Source organism: Protopterus annectens, chromosome 2.part0 (assembly GCF_019279795.1).
Source record: "Protopterus annectens isolate FY-2018-M chromosome 2.part0, PAN1.0, whole genome shotgun sequence".
NCBI classification, from domain to species: domain Eukaryota; kingdom Metazoa; phylum Chordata; order Ceratodontiformes; family Protopteridae; genus Protopterus; species Protopterus annectens.
Window position 1 is genome coordinate 1,771,673,243 of NC_056728.1, and position 22,392 is coordinate 1,771,695,634.

At 42.7% G+C, this 22,392-nt stretch overlaps 1 protein-coding gene across 2 annotated transcripts in view; it reads right to left on the reverse strand.

Moving 5' to 3' along the window:
• LOC122793619 (ATP-dependent RNA helicase DDX19B-like) overlaps window positions 1–22,392 on the reverse strand; it is a 622,575-nt gene that overhangs the window by 138,677 nt on the left and 461,506 nt on the right. The window lies entirely within an intron of this gene.

Sequence of the window (22,392 nt, forward strand, 5' to 3'; positions counted from 1 at the left end):
ACTTTTATCGTTTCAATCACTAGTGTGCATTATATTTGGTATAACAGCTTTCTCTGCCCTAATTTCCAATAATAACAGAGTTTAGATATCCACTCTGTTGTATATAAAGGTTATATACAGTTTGTACATAATATCATTTTTAAATTGAACAGTTCATAAACCTTTTTGTTTCATGTTGTCAATATAGCACATTTTTTTGCAAATATAGGATTTTACTGTAGACAGGATAATTTAATTCAGTGTTGTCAGATGGTTTAGAAAAAATTAATTCAGAACATTGTCCTTGAGTCCTCTTATTAGAAGTTCATTGTAATATAAATATTTTCATGCTTTCTGAATAATATTTTTGGAACAACATTTATAGCATGTACATATTAATTATCTGAGCGTATAAAAATGAGTGCATATATAATACGCTCAGGCTTTTATGTCAGCATATATTGAAACTTTCAAGATTTTGGCTTTAAGGTTTTCATCTATTTAAATGCATAGACATGTAATTTCAATTATCAGCCTGTTGCCTTTTAAGGTTGTCATGGTTCCTTTTGATTGCAAAATGCACTTTATTTTGATAGGTGAAATGTTTTTAATATTATAGTATAAGATCAACTTTCTGTAAACTCGTGGTTGTCTGAAGAAGACGGGTTATTTGAACCTGCCGAAAGCGCTTACTTTCATCTGGTTTTATCTGTGGAATAAACTTGTGGTTTAGCTCTCTTATCGTGTGCTGTCCGTACTTCTGCAGCTGTGGTTTTATAGAAAGAGCTTGAATCTCTGAAATGCATCTGGCTGATGTGATGGCTACTGAAGACAGTCTTCCAGGTGAAGAATTTTAAAACACAAGTAGCTGCAGGTTCAAAGGGTGGTGAAGTAAGAGCCGGCAGAACAAAGTTAAAATCCCAAGGCATGATAGGTTCTAAAACAGGGAGGACGGAGTAACAGAGTGCCCTTCAGGAAAGCCTTACAGAGTCTGTGAGCCATCAGACTAGGCTCATTAGCGACATGAAAGTTAGAAATTGCCGCCAATTGGACTTTTATGGTGGCGGACGCTGAGCCTCGGCGAAAAAGCATAGACAAGAACTCCAAAACAGATGAAATTGGAGCTGTGTAAGGATCAATCCCTTGGATATGAGCCCAGATTGAAAATCTCTTCCATTTGCCAGAATAAATCTTCCTAGTAGAGGGCTTATGAGAGGAAGATAAAATATGAACTACCTCTGGCGAAAAATGATGAAGCCTAACTAATGACGGAAGTGGAGTAGCCAGGCTGTCAACCGGAGGGTCCGCAGAGAGGGATGGAGCTGCCTTGACGTGCGTCAGTAAATCTGGTTGTAGGACCAGAATACAATGCGTGTCCACCATGTAGGAATGGAGAAAGGGGAACCAAATCTGACTAGGCCAGTGTGGGGCAATCAGAATCATTCTGCTTTCCCAAGGATTGTGCTTTCTGAATCACCTTTGACAGCAAGGGGACTGGAGGAAAAGCATATAGTAGACTGGAGGGCTAATTGTGGACTAGTGTGTCCCTGGGTGACTCCCTCTGAGGGGGGATCAACGTGAAGTAGCTGCTGCATTTGGCATTGAGAGGGCTGGCAAAAAGGTTGCAGCAAGGCTGACCCCATCTGCGGAAGATCCGTTCCGCAACTAGACGGTTCAGGGACCACTCGTAAGGCATCAGCATAGCCTGTGTGCGATCACGTTGGACTTCCCCAGAAGGTGCATTGCCACCAGAAAACGTTGGGAAGACACTGCCCACTGCCACACTCGCATGGCCTCTCTGCACAGGGAATATGACTTGGTTCCTCCCTGCTTGTTCACATACCACACCACTGACATATTGTCTAAGTGGATTGCAATAGTCCCGAAAGGGAGAAAGCTCTGAAGTGCCTGCAACGCAAGTAGCACAGCTCTCATCTCCAGGACATTGATATGCAAATGTATCTCGTGCTCTTGCCACGTGCCTTGGACTGTCCTGCCTAGATGATGCCCCCCCACCCCCCACCCCATCTGGGAGGCATCTGTGGACACTGTGGCAATCGGGGATGGTGGAACGAAGGGTTTTCCCTTGTCCAGATTGTTGGTGCAAAGCCACCAACTGAGATCCTGTTAGCACCTGTCCGTGAGTAGAACAGGGTGAGAAAGTGGAAGCCTTTGGAGAGACCACTGAGCAAAGAGAAGCCATTGAAGGAGCCTCATGTGTAACCTTGCTAGAGGGACTAACATAATTGTCGCAGCCATAATCCCCAGGAGTTGGAGAAGTCATCTTGCCTTCGCTCTTCTCAGAGGAAGCAGGGCATGGACTTGTTGCTGTAGGACTCTGTTTTTTTTCCTGTGGTAAAAACGCCCGCATTAGAATGGTGTCTAGTTCTGCACCTATAAAAGTGACATGCTGTGAGGGCAACAAGGCAGATTTTTCCAGTTCAATGTTATGCCCAGCTGTTGACAGAGTTTTATGGTGGCGTCCCTGGTCTGAATTAGTAGATGCCTGGTGGTGGCAGTGAGGAGCCAGTCGTCCAGGTAAGGAAACACCTGGAATCCTTGACGTCTCAAGTGAGCCGTCACCACTGCCATACATTTGGTGAACACCCTGGGGGCTGTGGTGAGACCAAAGGGCAGGGCTCTAAACTGAAAATGACTGGCTCCCAGCCAGAAGCGTAGGTGACTCCTGGATGCACTGTCCATTTTGATATGGTAGTAAGCATCCTTGAGGTCGATGGAGCACCTCCATACTTCTTTTCCCAAAAATGGGTGAATCGACTGCAATGTAACCATTCAGAACTTGGACTTTTGTACATGGTTGTTCAATCGGCTGAGATCCAATATGGGTCTCAGGTCCCCTGTTCTTTTCGGCACCAAAAAGAAGTCCCTAATCCGATTTGGTCCGAGGGGACATGCTGGATGGCTCCTTTTTCTAGCAGCTTTGAAACCTCTGAAGCTGCGTAATTCCTTTGACTGGGTGGAACATCCGGCATTTTCCTGACCGGAGGGGGGGGGGGTCTGACGAAAAGGGAATGACATAACCTCCGGAAATTATTCGTAAAACCCACTGGTCCTGGGTGATGTCTTGCCAGGCCTCCGGGTATAATGATATTCGACCCCCGACTGGCTCCGGAAACGCATAGTCAGGCCTCCCATCAGGAGCGACGGTAGGGAGAACCGTGAAAGGAATCTGTCTCCCGCGTTGCGGGGGCCTCCTCTGCCTCTAGGATGGCGTCTTCCTGAATACCCCCCCCCCCTGCCTCTGGAGGGAAGCTCACCTTGCGCACCGGGAAAAAACCTCTGATTTTTTTAACCACATTTTCCCACCCCTCTGAGCCTCGGGATAAGGCCTAGAGGGAAGGGAAAAAACGGACCCCTACAGCAGACAAGAGTTTTTCCCTCCTGCTCGCACCTGGTGAGGGTGTCTTTCACCTTGGTTCCGAATAAAGAGGAACCATCAATGGGGGCGTCGGTGAATGAGGACTTGAAGGCCTCCGAGAAATGACAAAGGCGCATCCAGGCCTGCCTCCTAAGGGCGACTCCGGAGCTTGCTGCCCTACTCGCTCCCTCGGCTGCATATGAAATCAGCCTCATGGAGGAGTTAACGATGGAATTGAGGGTAGACATCTGGGTGTTAACCGTCTGGGCCACCGCCTCAGAAACGTTACCCATGAGAGTATCTCCAAGCTCCTTGAGATCTCTCTGGAGCCGTGTAAAGTGAGATAAGTAGTTCAGCGACCGTAAGGTAAAGGTCGCTGAAGAGAGGGTATGCTTCCCGTACCGGTCCATGGTCCTAGACTCCTTGTTGGGAGGATGGACGGTGGAAGAAGTTCTTGGCTAATTCCTTCTGGGTGGCCGCTGCCACCACCATGGCATCCACAGGGACTCTCTTGGACAAAAATTCCTTACCCGGGGGAGCAGACAGAAATTTATTGGGTTTCCTAGGGACTGGTTCCACAGAATCAGGGTTTTCCCACACCCTCCGACAAATCAAATCCAGCAGCTCATCGAAGGGTGGGGACACCCAGGAGGCAGAGGGCTGAGCACCGAAGGCCTTCAGGAAGACAGACTCCTCCTCGGAGGGGGCTTTGAACAGCCAGTCACCTCTGTTTCAATATCTCTAGGATGTCAGAGAAAGAAACATCCTCAGAGGATGACTTGGGGGACCCCTCCGATTCCTCGAGGTCAGTATCAGAGGTGAGAGACTCATCCTGGGAGTCTGTGTGCTTCCTCTTGCACATTTTCTTTCTATGGGGCTCCTCAGGCAAACACTCTCGAGGGGCCCTCAGAACCTTGGGGACCACTCATTGGGGTACCCTGAGGCCTTGGGGCTCCGCTGTCTAAAGATAGGTGGTGATCAGAGACCCGCACCGGAGTGTAGGGGACAGAATGACCGACCTGCATGATGTCGCTGACAATCTGGCCAGCGCACTCCGTATGGTCTCAAAGGCTGGCCCCCCTGAGTCCGAGGAGCGACCAACCTCAGAGGCCACGATAGGAGTCGGGCTTCCCCGTGCCGAAGCACCGAGAGGGAGACTAGGAACGAAAAGATGTACCGAAGCCTCTCCCTCGGGTCCGACTGAAGAATCCCGAGTCCCGAATCCCATGGACGGTGCCGACGGGGTCGGCACCAATAAGCCAGGAGGGACCATCGGAACAGACCTGGAAACATCACATGGAGCCGAGCACTCTGGCTCCGAAGTCTGGGATGTGCTCAGAGGAGGAAGTATCGAAGCAGGTTGCAGGATGGGCTCCGGAGCCGACTGGGACGGAGCAGAGAACAATTTAGCCAAAACCGGTGACTGAAGGAGTCTCTGCACCACCCTATCGACGTCCACATCCGATAAAGTCTTGGAGGATTTGGAGGACAGAGAGGGAGATAGAGATCTCCTCTCAGGTGATACTTGCCCAATACTAGGCGATCAGCTCCGAATAGGTTCCAATATAATTGAAGCCGACGCGGGTTCCATCACCGACACTTCCTGCAGCCCAGAGGACAGTGAAGCCGAGGATGTCGAAGCTAATTTAGCTACTTTCTCCGGTGGCTCCGAGGAGACTGAAGGAGCCGGAGACCTCTTTCGATTTGTTCTAGGTTTAGAGCTGGAAGCAGATTCCAGACCCTCTTCAAATGAGGGTTTCAGAAGTCCCTTCAGAATTAACTTATTCTTCTTTCCTGAATTACCCTAGGACTAAAAGCATGACAGAAGCTGCAAGACTCCTGCAGATGGATTGCTCCCAGACAATAAACACATACTGAATGTCCATCGGTAATGGACATTTTATAGCCACACTCTGAGCATTTCTTGAAGCCAGAGGGCTTGTGCTCCTTAGAATCTTTAGACATCTTAAGAAATTACCAAAAATCACCAAGACAAAAAAAATCACAGGTACTGATCAGACTGGAAAAATCAGTCACAGACTACACCACATTGAGCACGGGAAAAAATAAGAAGTTATGTACCTACCATAACGTTCCATGTTAGTTGTCGTCTTCTCGCCTTCTTTCTTGCTGGATGGGTTCGGAGCCGATCCTCGGCTCCGACTCGGCCAATACTAAAGCTCGAGAGCTAATTCCACCGGCTCAAGGCTCCCCTATATCCCACAATGCTAGGCGGTAACTACTCAGATCTCGTTTGATAGCTAGAACAAGCAATTTTAGTCTCCATAGTATGGAGAAGGGTAACCCACCTCTAAATAAACCTGAGTGTAAGGTATGCCAGACCTAACAAAAGGGGAAATAGAGGTGGTAGAATGTGTGGGAATGACAACTTCCAGAGGAAAATCACAAAAAGAATTCCTATCGGTCTGTCCAGGCTTGGGGGATGGAGGGTGGGACGCAAGAAAGAAGGCGAGAAGAAGACAACTAACATGGAACGTTATGGTAGGTACATAACTTCTTAATGTTAAGTTGTCTATCTCGCCTTCATTCTTGCTGGATGGGACCACGTCCCTAGCACCTTATCCCGGGTGGCCTATCGGAACAGACTCTTGAGAACAGTGGAACCAAAGTTGGCACGGTTTCTGGAGACCATGTCCAATTTGTAATGTGAAATGAAAGTATGAGGAGAAGCCCAGGTGGCTGCTGCACAAATGGAATCTATTGGCAGCCTATCCTGAAAAGCTACAGATGTAGCTAATGCCCTGGTTGAATGAGCTCTAGGTCTTGAAGGCAGTTTTTGATGTCTGATTTCATAGATGAAGGTAATTATAGAGGTAAGCCATCTTGAAAGGGACACTAGTAACTGGAAGGCCCAATTTTCCTTCAGCATAAGACAGGAAAAGTTGATCAGATTTCCTGAACTGTTTAGTCCTGTCTAAATAATATCCAAGTTGGCGGTGAATGTCTAGAAAATGTAACTTTTGTTCCGACCTGTTGGAATAGTCAGGAAAAAAGACTGGGAGATCAATCATTTGGTTCAAGTTTGTCTGAGAGGACACCTTAGGTAAAAAGGAAGGATTAGTCCGGAGGGATACCCTATCTTTGTGGAACACTAAGTAGGGAGGACGACTGCACAGAGCATGAAGTTCAGATACCCTTCTAGCTGAAGTTATGGCAACTAGAAAAAGTGTTTTCCATGAGAGCAACTTAAGAGAACATGAAGCCGCTGGTTCGAAGGGGGGAAGAATCAAGGATGCCAGAACCAAATTCAAGTCCCATTGAGGTAGGGGATCTTTGATTGGGGGTTTGAGCAGAAAAACACCTCTTAAAAAGGCTTTGCAGAGCTTATGGCACATGATACTGGAGTCTGAGACACCTACATGAAAATCAGATATAGCAGCTAGTTGATGGTAGATGAAGAAAAGCCTAAATGAAAGAGCTCTGCCAGAAAGTCTAGGATAGACTGGATGGGTGCAGTGAAGGGATCTATATTTTTTGATGCTGCCCAGAAGGAAAAATTTTTCCATTTGCTACTATAAATCTTCCGGGTAGAAGATTTATGAGAGGCTATCAGGATATTTCGGACTGAGTGAGAGATTAAGGGAAGCCTGGCTATGGTAGGAATTGGAGAAGCCACGCTGTGAGGTTGAGAGAATGAAGAGAGTGGTGCAGCTGGCCCGACTGGTGGGTCAACAGATCTGGTACCGGGTCCAGATGCCAAGGCTGCTCCAACATGTAACGATGTAGGAACGGAAACCATATCGGTCGAGGCCAGTAAGGGGCAATGAGGATCATTGTCACTCTCAAAGCTATGGCTCTCTGAATTAATTGAGGTATCAGTGGAAAAGGGGGAAAGGCATACAGAAGTCCCCGGGGCCAATCGTGGACTAGAGCGTCTCTGGTGGGATGGCCTGGTAATGGGAAGAGAGTGAAGAAGTCGTGACACTTGCTGTTTTGGGGAGTAGCAAAAAGATCGCAGCAAGGCTGGCCCCATCTTTGAAAAACTTCTTCCAGCACGGATTTCTTTAGAGACCACTCGTGGGATATGAGAATGGCCCTGCTCAACTTGTCCGCAATCACGCTGGACTTCCCGGGAATGTGCGTTGCTATCAGAAAACGCTGAGAAGAAATCGCCCACTGCCAAAGTCCGAGTGCCTCTCGACATAAGAGGTAAGATCTGGTTCCGCCCTGTTTGTTGATGTACCACACTACGGACATGTTGTCCGTCTGAACTGCAATAGTCCCTAAGGGAAGAGAGTTGTGAAGGGCTTGCAACGCTAAAAGCACTGCTCTCATCTCTAAGACATTTATGTGCAAGTGGCCCTCGAAAGGTTGCCACATGCCCTGGACTGTCCTGCCCTGATAATGCCCCCCCACACCCGATCAGGGAGGTGTCCGTTGTCACTGTGGCGACTGGGGGGGGGGGTGAAGGGTCTTCCCTGGAGAACCTAAGGTGATGTGATCCACCAAGACAGTTGATTCTTGCATGATTGGGTTATTAATATGGTGTGAGATAACGGGAGCTGTTGGAAGGACCATTGAGTAAACAGCATCCATTGGAGGATTCTCATGTGGAAGCGGGCTAAGGGGAGAAGGGCGATAGTAGCTTCCATGAGTCCTAATACCTTCAAAACTAGCCTGGCTTTGACCTTGCTGCACTGTAATAGCAGGTAAACTTGCTTGCGGATGTCTGACACTCTTTGCTCTGTAAGTCTGGTGGAAAGATTGAGTGTGTCTAAGGTGGCGCCTATAAAAATAATAGATTGACAAGGCGATAAAGCAGATTTTTCGAAATTTATTGAACTGCCTAGAGCTTGGCAAGTTTGGATGGTGAAGTCTCTGGCTAGAAGCAGTTGATGTCTGGTGGTGGCAGTAAGGAGCCAGTCGTCTAAATATGGAAACACCTGGAATCCTTGGCATCTCAAGTGAGCCGCGACCACTGCCATGCATTTGGTAAACACTCGGGGGGCTGTAGTGAGACCAAAGGGCAGGGCTCTGAACTGGAAGTGACTGGCTCCCAACCTGAAGCGGAGAAACCTCCTGGAGCGTCTGTGCATTTTGATATGTCGGAGGCCGATGTCTGAGCCGAACTAACCAACGCCAACGCTCCGAGAGGGAGAACGGGGTCGGACAAGGGTCCGATGCCACTTGCCCCCTCGAAGCCAACGAGAGAAGCTCAGTGCCGAGAATCCTCCAAAGAGGGGATCGGAGCAGACTGAGCCAAAAGGGAAGGTATCGGCTCCGACGCACCGGCAGTCGTGGCTCCGATGAGCCCCGGCTCCGAACTCAAAGGAGTCGGAGGAGGAATAAACTGAGGGATGGAAATAGCCGCTGACTGCTGAATAGGGCTATGCAACATTTGGGCCAGTGCCTCGGACTTCAGAAGTCTACTCACCACCCTTTGTAAATCATGGTCGGACAACCTGGAAGACCGGGAAGAATGAGATCTATGGCTCTGTTCCGAAAGAAGAGGGGATCCCAGGGGCGAGTGAACGGAGTAGATAGAGGGGGATCTGGACCTCTTTTTCGAAGGTGGCTCCGATAGACTGAGTCTTGTCTACCTCGGCTCCGGCTGGAGCCGAGGTGATGGTAAGAGGTTTGGAAACATCGGCTCCGGTCAGAGCTGATGTTGAAGTAGTCTTAGTGCTTCCAGGAGACGGTTCTGAGACTGGAGCCGACTGCCTGGAAGTCTTAGAAGGCTTCCCCGACACAGATTGGGTCGGGGGGCCCTCAGGCTTTAACAAGCCATGCAAAATTAATTTATTTTTGTGTTCCTGCAGGACTCTAGGGCTGAAACCGTGGCATACAGCACATGAGTCCTGCAGGTGCAAAGGTCCCAGGCAGTAGACACAAGAAGTGTGACCGTCTGTCAGAGACATTTTCTGACAGCACGAATCACACTTCTTGAAGCCAGAGACCTTTGAATCTTTAGACATTGTCAGTTAGTGCTTAATAAAAAACACACACAGACACACAAGCACACCTTAAAAAAGGATTATAAAACCAGTCACACAGAAGGACCAGGAAGGGGCCTAAGGCCTAACTTATAAAAGGGGAATAAAAGGGTCAAATTTAACACTAAGAGGGACCCGATTAACTCTAGGAAACTATTAAAACTAAATTTTATACTAAAGGGGAGAAAAATAAGTCTAAAAGGATTATTTTAGAAAATCAGTCTACTAACCTGTCAGAGCCGGTAGAAAAAGCACCTCGTCAGCTAAGCGGCAAACGAGATCTGAGTAGTTACCGCCTAGCATTGTGGGATATAGGGGAGCCTCGAGCCGGTGGAATTAGCTCTCGAGCTTTAGTATTGGCCAAGTCGGGGCCGAGGATCGGCTCCGAACCCATCCAGCAAGAATGAAGGCGAGATAGACAACTTAACATCTACCATTAACAAACTAACAAACAATCCTCTGATACACACACAAAAGGGACTATGGCTAAAAAGTACAGTTTTGTACCTACCATAAATGTAGATGTCCGAACTGGATAGCATCTGCAGTCATAACAAGTGGGTTGTCCTGTCGTCAGGCAGCCCTGCAGTCGGCCGGATTCCAAAGTCCGGGTCCGGCTTCGGCTGATGTCGCACTCCACCCGACGTCATCTCTGTTGGTCTTCGGGTATAAAAGCATCAGCCGACGCCATTTTCCTCAGTGTTTCTTGCCCCAGATGCCAGTAGCCCTCTTGCAGGCTAAAAATTTGGATAGATGCCAATGTTTCCAAATAGATAGAGGTAAACACAACAATAAGCATATATGTACATATATACAAACAAATACACCATAAAGACTCCCAACAGCTAGCTATTAGGAGGGTAAACACCCTAGGAGTACCACAGAGGGGAAGGAGGAGGGTAATCCTGACTGCAGATGCTATCCAGTTCGGACATCTACATTTATGGTAGGTACAAAACTGTACTATGTCCTTCATGGATGCATCTGCAGTCATAACAAGTGGGTAGAATACCATAGCCAACTAGGGAGGAGGATAAAAGTAGATTATGGTGTGTTTAGGATCCCTTGCAGTACAGCAGTGGCAAACCCTGCTCGGGATCTAGAATATAGAGGCAAATTATAATGCTTGGCAAATGTATGCACGGAGGTCCAAGTAGCCGCCTCAATAATGTCTTTGGTTGCCACTCCTCGTAAGAAGGCTGTGGTAGTGGCTGTTGCCCTTGTAGAATGAGGTCTTATGTTCTGTGGAATTGGTTTTCCATGGAAGGAGTAACAGTATCGTATGCAATTTCCTATCCATTTGGAGATTGTCTGTTTGGAAATAGCTTTTCCTTCCCTTCCTGTTGCATAGGCTACAAAAGTTGGTCAGTCTTTCTGCTATTTTTGTTCTGTCCAAGTAGTAGCGTAGCTGTCTATGTACATCCAAGGTATGCAGTATTCTTTCCCTCTGTTTTGTGGGTTGGGAAAGAAGGTAGGTAGGTGGATTGCCTGGTTTAAAGACACTCTGGATACCACCTTGGGCATAAATGTAGGATTAGTCCTCATGGACACTATCTTGGTGGAAGATTAGGAAGGGTTGCACTGCCATTAAGGCCTGTAGTTCTGAAACCCTCCTTGCTGAAGTAATTGCCAGTAGGAAAGCAGTTTTCCATGACAGGTGTTGTAGGTCTGCTGTTGCTGCTGGTTCAAAGGGTGATAGTGTCAACTTTTCTAGCACAAAGTTTAAATCCCAAGCTGGTAATGGTGGTTTCCTTGGAGGTTTTACATTCTTGATTCCTCTGAGGAACTGCCTGAGCAAAGGGTGCGAAAAACAGGTGGATCAAAGCTGTATTCTGCTGAAATAGCTGATGCATGTATCTTGATGGAGGAGTAGGACAGGCCTGAATGAAGAAGTTCGCCAGATACTCCAGAATGTTAGGCATATCTATGTTTGACACATCTTTTCCTCTTTCCGTACTCCAAATGACAAACCTTTTCCATTTTCCAGCATAGTTCCTTCTTGTTGAAGGTCTGCGTGCTTCAAGAATAATGTCTTTAACTCTTTGGGAAAGTTCTGGATTAGCTGCTGCTATGTGATGTTCCATGCAGTCAGTTGCAGCGTTTTAGGTTTGGATGTATGATGCTGTAGTTGTTCTGAGTTAACATCAAAGGCATCAGGGTATTGGCCACATATTGTTCCGAGACATGCTCTTCAGTAGTGGGTACCAGTGTTGTCTTGGCCAGTTTGGAGCTATCAGGATTATCCTTGGACGCTCTTCCTTGACTTTTAGTAGTACCTTGTGTATCAAAGGAAGAGGTGGGAATGCATATGCTGTTAGGCCTTTCCAGTTGAAGGAGAGTGAGTCCACTTTCCATGCTAGTGGGTGGAATGTCCTTGTGCAGAATTTTTGAGCTGGTGATTGAGAGGTGATGCGAATAGGTCTATCTGTGGCATTCCCCATTTCTTTGAGATGGTCTTGAAGATGTCCGGGTGCAGCTTCCATTCGTGGGCATCCGAAGTGGTTCTGCTTAATATGTCTGCTAGAGTATTGTCTTTCCCGGTACAAATATTGCCTGTAACTGAATGTTGTAGCTGAGTGCCAGGGTCCACAGCTCCAAGGTCATTCTGCATAGGGGTATGAATGAGTGCCTCCCTGTTTGTTGATGTACCACATGACTGCGGTGTTGTCTGTCCTTATCATCAACTGGCCCTCTTTGAGAAATGGTTTGAACTTTTGGATTGCCAGTTTTACTGCCAGCATTTCTTTTAGATTGATGTGCAGGTGAAGTTGATCCTGTGTCCACAATCCTTGCACGCATTTGTCCAGCATGTGGGCCCCCATCCTAGGTCTGAAGCGTCTGTTGTGATGGTCTGGCTTGGTTGACATCTGCGAAAGGGTAGGCCTGGGTTTGACTGGCATGCCTGAGCCCACCATAGGAACTCCTGTTTTAAGCATGGAATTAGTGGGATTTCTGTTTCTAGACTGTGTCTGTGTTGGGACCATAAATTCTTTAGGTACCACTGTAGTTTCCTCATATGTAGTCTGGCAAATGGGACCAAGATTATGCATGATGCCATGAAGCCCAAGGCCTGCAGAACTTTTCTTGCTGTTAACTTGTTCAGTTTTGTTAGTGCCAAGAAGTAAAGAGGAAGTTCTTTTGTTTTTCTGTAGTCAGGAATGCCATTTGTTGTACTGTGTCCAATTCCGCCCAAGAATGTCCTTGTTTGGGATGGTATCAGCCTTGACTTTTGTAAATTGACTGTGTATCCCAGTCCTTGTAGCAAGTAAATGACCCTTTGTAAATCTGTTGTCAGCTTGCTTTTGTTGTCCCCTTGTAGCAGGCAGTCGTCCAGGTATGGGTAAATTTGAATTCCCTGTAGTCTGCAATGGCGATTACTGATGCCAGGCATTTTGTGAATACTCTGGGCAGTAGATAAGCCAAAGGGCAATGCTGAGAATTGATAGTGCTCTGATCCTGCAAGAAATCTGAGGTATCTTCTGCAGATTGGTCGAATGGGGACGTGCAGGTATGCCTCCTTGAGATCTAGAGTTACCAGCCAAGACTCCTTGCCCAGCATGGGAAGAAGTTGCTGTAGGGTCAGCATTTTGAATTTTGGGACAATGATGTATGTATTTAAGGTGGACAGGTCGAGAATTGGTCTCCAACTTTTTCCTTTCTTGGAACTAGGAATAGTCTGGAGTAGAACCCTTTCCTTGTTCTGCTGTTGGCACTCTTTCCACAGCTCTCATGTTTGCTAACTCCATTATCTGGTAGAGCCTCTGTTTTTGTTTTGGAGGTAGATTTGGCATTCCTCTTTTGACTGGTAAAGTGTGGAAGTGAAACCGTAACCTTGATGTATGGTTTGTAAAATCCACTTGTCTTTTGTTATGTAGTGCCAGTTCTTTGAAAATAAGGTTAACTTTCCGCCTAGAGGAGCTGCTATTTGTTCCCTGGTAGGCGGATTTAGGATTAAGTCACTGTGGTTGTGCTGATGTGGTGGCAGTGGCTGTGTCTGTGCCTCTGTTGTTACCTTGCCACTGTCGCCCTCTGTGGGCACCTCCTCTGGATTGGTTTCTGCCTCTGGAACGCCTATTCCTGCCCCTTTGAAATTTTGTGGAGTCAGGAAAGGACCAATTTTGGCAGGCCAGTTCCTGCTAAACCTTGGGGTTGAACCTGCAAGAAATCTTTAACAGTTTGAACAGATTTTGCCTTTTCTTCCATTTTCTTCATAACCTGCTGGGCAGGTGTACCAAACAAACTTGTCTTGTCCATAGGAGCATCTAGCAACTTAGCTTTAACATGATCCGTAAAGCTTGTTCCTTTAGCCATGCATGCCTTCTTATCACTGTGCCTGTCATGGCTGATCTAAATGAAGCCTCCAGTGCATCATAGCCACATTTTAAGGAATGGTTGCTAACCTGTTGAATGTTATTTACCATCTCTAATACATATTTCTTATCAAGAGATTCATCAGTGGTTAGTTTTTTAGTTAACTGATCAAGCATAAACTCTTGGTATTGTATCATGTGAAACTGACAGTTTAAAGCTCTAGCTGAGAGAGTAGCTGAAGTGTAGACCTTTTTACCCCATCTGTCTAGTGACCTTGCTTCCCTTTCAGAACTGGAGTCTGAAAAATCCTGTTGCTGCCATTGGAACTGTTCTCGCATGGCATGCAAGGTTTCCCCAAAGGAGAATTCTTCTGGTGGGGAAGCAGCTGGAATGGATTCTTCAGCATCAGAATCTTCAAAATTAGAGAAGGGAGCCTCAGGCTGGTCAGTTATGTCTGATTCATCAGCAGAATCATCAGAAGACACTGGCTCAGGGGGCTCTGCCCTAGGTCTCTTCTCTGGGGGCTGAGAGGCCCTGTCTGGGTGAGATTGAGATCCTCTAATTAAAGAAATTAAATCTTCTGCCAAAGAAAGCATTTGAGAACTAGAAGAGGGCCTGGATGTGGGGGGTTTAACAGGCACTGTTTTAGTAGTCTTGGCTGCTTTAGCCCTGGCGAAGGCCTTAATGGACATGGCAGCTGGAGGCCTAGCAGCACCACGTGCTGGGGTAGAGACATCCAAGGGATGGTGTCTGATAAGTAAACCACCGTAGTGGGTAAAATTTCTGAGGTCGATTCAAGAGTTGTAGCAGGGCCTCAGTTGTAAGAATAGGTTCAGCTGTACTTTGAGCAGTTTTCTCGGTTTCGCCGAAACCGAGACACTCATGTTTGCTTTACCGTGGTTTCGGCCGAAACCGCGGACCGCGAGTGTCGGTCTTTATCTTTGCGTTTTTTGGGGGTAGTCGGAGGATCCGGCGGCATAATGTACGCAAAATCAGAACCGAAAAACTGTTCTGCAAACTCCGACCGCCGCCTAAGCGTTCGTCGGTTGAAAGAGGCACAGGCCGAACAGGCTGCTACGTCGTGGGCTGGGCCTAAACAAGGTAGACAGTAAGAGTGGAAATCTTTATGAGGTATTTGTTTCCCACAGGTTAAACAATTGTTAACTTTTTCTGACATCGGCTGAGGCAAAAAGAGTCCCCAACGGGTACTTAGCTTTAGAAGTCTTCGAAGTAGTATTCGGTAGAAGTAATCTCTGGATCCGACCGACCGGCACTTGCGAACAGCTTCTGCTTCGGGCGCCACGCGGCAAGAAAGACTGAGGAAAATGGCGTCGGCTGATGCTTTTATACCCGAAGACCAACAGAGATGACGTCGGGTGGAGTGCGACATCAGCCGAAGCCGGACCCGGACTTTGGAATCCGGCCGACTGCAGGGCTGCCTGACGACAGGACAACCCACTTGTTATGACTGCAGATGCATCCATGAAGGACATCCTCAAATTTAAACGGTTTTAGACCAGGAGTAGTATACAGGGAAGCAAGGGGACAGACTAGGTCCTCTAACTGAAACGGGCCTAGCCCGTTGGAACAGCTAGTGGGATACCACAGAAACAATCACACACACACACAGGAAATCTTTCACAGATAACACCAAACTAGAAATAGCTATTAAAATAGCTTTGTTCATAATAAATTCTCTCAAGAAGAAGAAAAAAGGTACTTAGCCACAGCCAAGAGCGAGAACACGTCCGAGATACACGAGCGGCAAACGAGATCAGGGGATGCAGAGCAATGCAGCATGGGATACCATCTTAGCCCAGCCAATAGAAAGACTTCGAGCTAGAAACGTTTGGCCGAGTCGGAGCAGATATTCGGCTCTGAACCCACGGGTAAGAATGTAGGCGAGATTGGACTACATAACATCTATAGTTATGGGTATTGTTATAAAGTTATCTTAAGAGAGAAGGGTAAACAAATGGTACCATTGTGACAGTAAAGTAAGTACTTCCCATATATAAACATTCTAGATTCCCTTTATAATCTCTATTTTTTTAACTATTTACAGTCAGATCAATTAAACCTACATAGTTAGTAGTAAATAAGAGTTCACCACACATTCAATTGTCATTCTCTGTAATTCATACTGAAGATTTTTTTTTTTTATAGTTTATACCCTAAAAATTAATTTAAAACTTGTATATATGTTAAATTCATATGGGGATAATATGATTTGACAATCTCTTAACATTTTTATATGATTCATAAGTGAATTCCTTTACAGTTTTAAAAGCACTTTTAAATGCACTTTTGTTTTCTGTCATGTGAATAATAAATGGAATAAGGCTATGTGATTTATTTAAAATACTTTCTGCTACATTTGGAGTTCTGTGCTGCTGTTTTTTTATAAAGGACAGTTCAAACTAGCTGTGCATGTGTGAGCAGGCTATGGGAAGCATGCAGATGTTACTCATATGATCTTTCCCTATACATTTTAAATACAGTTACATACTTGTTATTTTTGGCATTTTTTTTCACTCAAAATGATGAAAAAACATCTTCCAAAGACTTTGTGAAGCTCGAGCTTGTTATCCACAAGCTTATTTCTTCATGAACTACCTTATTTTCACTAAAAATCTTCTCTGCATTCTCGAACGAACTCCACAACATCATGATGCATTCTGATGACATCAGAGCTAGTTGACCTGCTCAACCAGGAAGTCAGTACATGTAATTTCATTGAAAAAGCATCAGAAATGCTGGGAAAGGTATTTACTTTGAAAATGTATTTTAAACTTGCTGACTACACCATTTGGACTCCGTATGGTTCTCAAGAAAGAAATCTTCAATTATCTTATTTTTATTTATGTTTATGGTAAACTGAAGGGGAAGGAAAAAAGGGAAAAGTGTGCATTTTTTTCTTTTAAATGAATGTATCCCATGTTATTTATATTGTTGTGCCTTACTTAACAGGATAAACTAATCTTATTACAACTGATTTTCCATTCAGAGGCTGATAGCTAGATAGAAAATAATATGGGTTAAAATAAGCTCACTTAATGCATGATGGCATTTTCTATCACAAGTGCTTAAGTTGTCACCTGACCTTTCACTCTAATGATACTCATATATTGGCTTATTTTAAATATTACACCAACATTTAGCATACGTGTTAAATGGCTAGTAGTAACATCAATTGACAGGCTTCTATATCAGAATGCTGCTTTCATAGATTTCAGACCAGTTTTAAGGTACATATAATCACATATGAAGTTATTATTTAATCTGTTTAATTTTCATATATAAAGACGATATGTTCTGTTGCTGTTGTTTAAAGGTCAGTTCTGAAAGACGAAATGTTTTAAGCAATACTTGAGTTACACTGATTATAACGATGTCTTACCTGTGTTAATGAATATGCAATCCTATATAGAGTTAATATTTTGTATGTTTAACATTCATATATAGCGAAGGTTATGTTTAGTTGTTACAGTTAGAGGTTTATTCCGAATGACATTTTGTTACAAGTAATATCATATGAGTTACACGGATTACAGATCTGTTCAACTTGTTTTAATGAATATGTAAATATATATATATATGTAAATATATATATATATATATATATATATATATATATATGTAAATATATATATATATATATATATATATATATATATATATATATATATATATATATATATATATATATATATAAAAAAAGAGACACAGAGAGAGAGAGTTATTATTTTACCTATCTCACATGTATATACAGTGGAGACTGTTTTTTGCTGCTGCTGGGTAGGGTTTGATCCGAGTGACTGATGTCACTGGGACAAGGAGTTTAACTCCAGGCGGGTAGCTACCCCATTTTTTATCACATTTACACTACATTAAATTTTCTTAACTTCTTCCTGACATCCATCTTAATTCAAATGCATATAATTATAAGTTGCAAGAATTGTATAACACATACAGTATATCATACGGTAACAGACAGACTATAATTTACATAACAAATATTTTGGAGAGGACTATATAAAACAATCATAGTAACACACAAATCACAAGAATCTTACTCATTTATAGGGGATATTATGACTTCACTAAAAGGTTTATCAATCAACATAAATGGTCTGAATAACCATATTAAAAGAGGAAGTTTACTTAAATACTTAAATATACACAAACCAAACATAATATTTCTACAAGAAACACATCTTTTAAAAGAAAATATCAACTTTCTAAATATTAATAACTATATAGTCTTTGCCAGTTCTGAACATTCTAAAAAAAAAAGAGGAGTAGCAATTCTCTGGAATAAAACTCTCCCTTTACCTAGAATTACTAAATCTTATTAAGATGATAAAGGGATGTTGTGCTTAGTGACAATTAAAATAAATACAAAACATTTCACTTTGGTTACCGTGTATTGGAACCAGCACTATTAAACAACAACTGAACCAAACTATCTCAATCTGAGGGTAATATTATTATGGCAGGGGATTTTAACTGTGTTTAAAATTAAAAGAACTCTAGCAGTTCAGGAAAAAGGAAAATATCCTCACAAGCTAAACAACTAATACAATTCATGGATACATATCATCTAAAAGATATTCATGACTACACAGACCTGAGCTCACCTCAATTTACATTCTATTCTAATAGATTCAAATCATACTCTAGAATAGATAGGGTAATCATATCCACACAAATAATAAATAGATTAAAAAAAAACAAGATTGTGTCTTGCTCTATTTCAGATCATAATACAATTACATTGGAGCTTTATTTAAATGACACCCCAAAGAAGAATATCTGCTATATAACTCAATTAAAAGAATTTCAAACATTTTTTGAAGAAACACAATTTTATAAAATTCAAATCAAACATCCAACTCTCATGACATTTATGTATGGGATGCATTAAAAGCTTACTTATATGGGCAAATAAATAAATGGTATTATAACAAAAGGAAGTCCTGGGACGAAGACTTAAAAAAAATACAAGACAAATTAGATAGATTACATCTTGAAATAAATAAAACTAAGGAATAATATAGTGCAATCTTACATCATAAGAGTATGATTTCCTTAGAGAAATTTAAATTCCTAGCCTATTCAATAAACCCGAAACGTTTAACTAATCTTGCAAATAAAACAAAAAGAAACAATCATGTTAAAGAAATATATTTGTCTAGAAAAAAGAAAAAGGTTTATAATATACATGACACAATTGATGAATTTAGACATTTTCACATGATAAATCAAACATCTCAGATCATTCAACCATTAAATAAGATAAAACAATACATTAAAAAAACCTGTATGTCACACTCATCACACTCAACAGTCAGAAATCTGAGATAACAGATATCTTTACCAGACATACAAACTCAAATTAACAAAGTGAAACAGAACAAAGCACCAGGCAATGATGACATCATACCTGAATTGTATAAAATCATGCCTAAAACATCTATTTCTTTACTACATAATGTATTCCATAAAGCCCAGAATTACATTATTTTGCCCCCATCCAGGAAATATACTTTTATTTCGCCCATTCTTAAATCTAGTAAGGACCTAAATTATGTGCGTCATATAGGCCCATAACTCTTAAATATTGATTAAAAAATGTTTATGAACATCTATGCTGATAGACTAAAAAAATTCTTACCCCAGTTAATTAATGATGACCAAACAGGTTTTGTAACTAATAGAAGTACATATAACATCAAACAGTCTCTTATTTTAATTGATTTTTCACACAAAGAAAAAAAAACTTGTCCCTGGTTAGTCTTGATATTAACTCAGCATTCGATTCAATACATTGGGATTATCTATTCACATTATTACAATGTTTAAACTTTTCAGATAATTTTATTAATTTACTATTACATCTTTATAACGGCACTCTGGCTTATATCAAAATTGGATCATACACATCGACTCAAATACCCATCACTAAAGGAACAAAACAAGGCTGTCCCTTATCTCCCTTATTGTTTACTCTCATAATGAGACCATGGGCTAATGATATAAGAGGAAATAAAAACATAGAAGGTTTGGAAATTAGTGACAAAATTACTTCTAAAATAGAGTTATTTGCTGATGATGTGCTCATCACTACTAAAGAAGATAATTCTTCCATAACAGCCTTACTTGAAGCTGTTTATATCTGGACTGACATTCAATGATAATAAAACTAAGATCCTATCTATTTAAACAATAATAAGAGAAACATTTACAAAGACACTAACAAATACATCACAGATCAAATTACATATTTAGGCATCATTCTTGCTAAATATATTAAATTAATCACAAAACTAAATTATAATAGATGTTATATAAATATTCAAACTATTAACAAAATGGAATACAATTATATTTACAACTGAGGAAAGGTTAACTATCATTAAAATGATAATCCTTCCTAAAACTCTATTATACAATCTATTTTAATACTTCCCAGTAAAGTTTTCATTAACAAGATCAATTCTCTGTTAAAGTTTTTTTGGTTTCCCAGGAAACCTAGAATAGCACTTAAACATCACCTTCATAGTTGGAACAAAGGGGGCATAGCCTTTCCTTTGAACTTTTATTCTAATGCAGCTATTATTAGGTCTATAGCACAACTTTTAGATACACCATATCAGGCCAAATGGAAAATATTCAGGGAATCCACAGCTATGCTTTTAATATCGAAATCACAGCCATACAAATTACAATTAATAAATAACCCAATATTATGGATACTTAAAGATTACTTTATGTTACACAGCATACCCAAACATCCATTTAGCTACTTACACAACATACTAATAAAATTTAGAAACTTTATATTTAAACACACAAGTACAAGAACCTTTTTTTTTTTTTTTTTTACAATTTTCCCGATCGCCTTTACTCAAGAATCCTTAAAATCCTCAGATATAGATAAAATTACCTTGCTTAAACAAAAAGGTCTTTTGCATTGGTTTCAACTTATTACAGATGATAGGGTGAAGGATGTAAATCAGATAATACCTGAATATCAGTTAGACAACTCCCTATGGCTTAACATACAATCCCACAGACTATTCTTACAAAATAAGATGAACCCTAGCAGGTCACTAGTATACTGCTAGATTTCTTTAATTTAGTTATTCAACATAAACAAACTTATTCAGACAACATGGCATTTATATACAGACTTATCAGAGAAGAAACATATTGCTGTCCTGCTAATTTCTGGAACCATTTTTATACAGTTAACACACTTCCAAGGGATCTAGATAAAATAAATATATTAGAATCTGCAGGGAAAAAGTACAGTTTTGTACCTACCATAAATGTAGATGTTCGAGTGTTCACACTGCTGCAGTCATTACACTTGGGTTATCTTGCCTTCTGGCGGTGCCGCAGTCGGCCAGAGTTCCAAAGTCTTGGTCCGGCGTCGGTTGCTGTCGCTTCTTCCCTGACGTCAGTGAGCCAGGGGTATATAAGATGCATCCAACGCCATTTTCTTCAGTTTTTCTTGCCCCAGATGTCAGGTGCCCCCAAGTAGGTAGGCAATACATATTGCTAATAAAAAATATGCATATAAAGTAAAAACAATACCTTCAGTTAAAAGCAAATACACCACAAAGGTTTTATAGGATAGAAAGGTATAGATAAGTCCAGCTAGTTCAGAGGGGATGGAGGGAGGGTAACCTGGACTGCAGCAGTGTGAACACTCGAACATCTACATTTATGGTAGGTACAAAACTGTACTATGTTCATCGTGTTACACTGCTGCAGTCATTACACTTTGGTAGAATCCCAAAGCTAAGGTTGGGTGGCTGGTCTATAAAGAGTTAGGATTGGCTATGACGCCCTGCAGAACTGCAGTGGCAAATCCTGCTGTGGATTTAGAGTAAAGAGGCAAGTGGTAATGCTTGGTAAAGGTGTGCACTGAACTCCAAGTTGCAGCCTCCAAAATTTCCTTGGTAGGTACTCCTCTGAGAAAGGCTGTTGAAGTGGCTGTTGCCCTGGTGGAATGTGGCCTAATGTTATTAGGGACTGATTTTCCATGCTGTGTGTAGCAGTAACTAATAGTGTCCTATCCATATGGATATAGTCTGCTTTGAGATAGCCTTGCCCTGTGATCCTGCAGCATATGCTACAAACAGTTGCTCAGTTTTCCTGAAAGCTTTTGTTTTATCCAAGTAGAAGCATAGCTGCCTGTGTATGTCCAAAGAGTGCAGAAGTTTCTTCCCTTTATTCTGGGGGTTTGGATAAAAAGTTGGCAAATGGATGGTTTGGTTAAGAGCCACACTAGATACCACCTTTGGCATAAAGGTAGTGTTTGTCCTTAAAGAAACCCTGTCCTGATGAAAAATTATAACAGGTTCCACTGCCATTAATGCCTGTAGCTCAGAGACTCTTCGTGCTGAAGTTACTGCCAGGAGCAGAGCTGTTTTCCATGATAAAAATTTTAGATCAGCTGTATTGGCTGGCTCAAAAGGTGGCAGGGTCAGTTTTTCCAAAACGAAATTGAGGTCCCAAGTTGGTGTTGGTGCTCTCTGGGGCAGTCTTATGTTTCTAGCCCCTCTGAGGTACTGCTTTAGCAAGGGATGAGAGAATAAAGGAGGATCCGTGTTGTAATGTGCTGAAATGGCAGAGGCATGGATCTTAACTGATGAGGATAGGCCTTTGTCCAGCATCTCAGTTAAGTATTGTAAAATCTGAGGAATGTTTGGGACACAAGGGTCAAGGCTTTGAGCCTGGTTCCAGGCGCAGAATCTC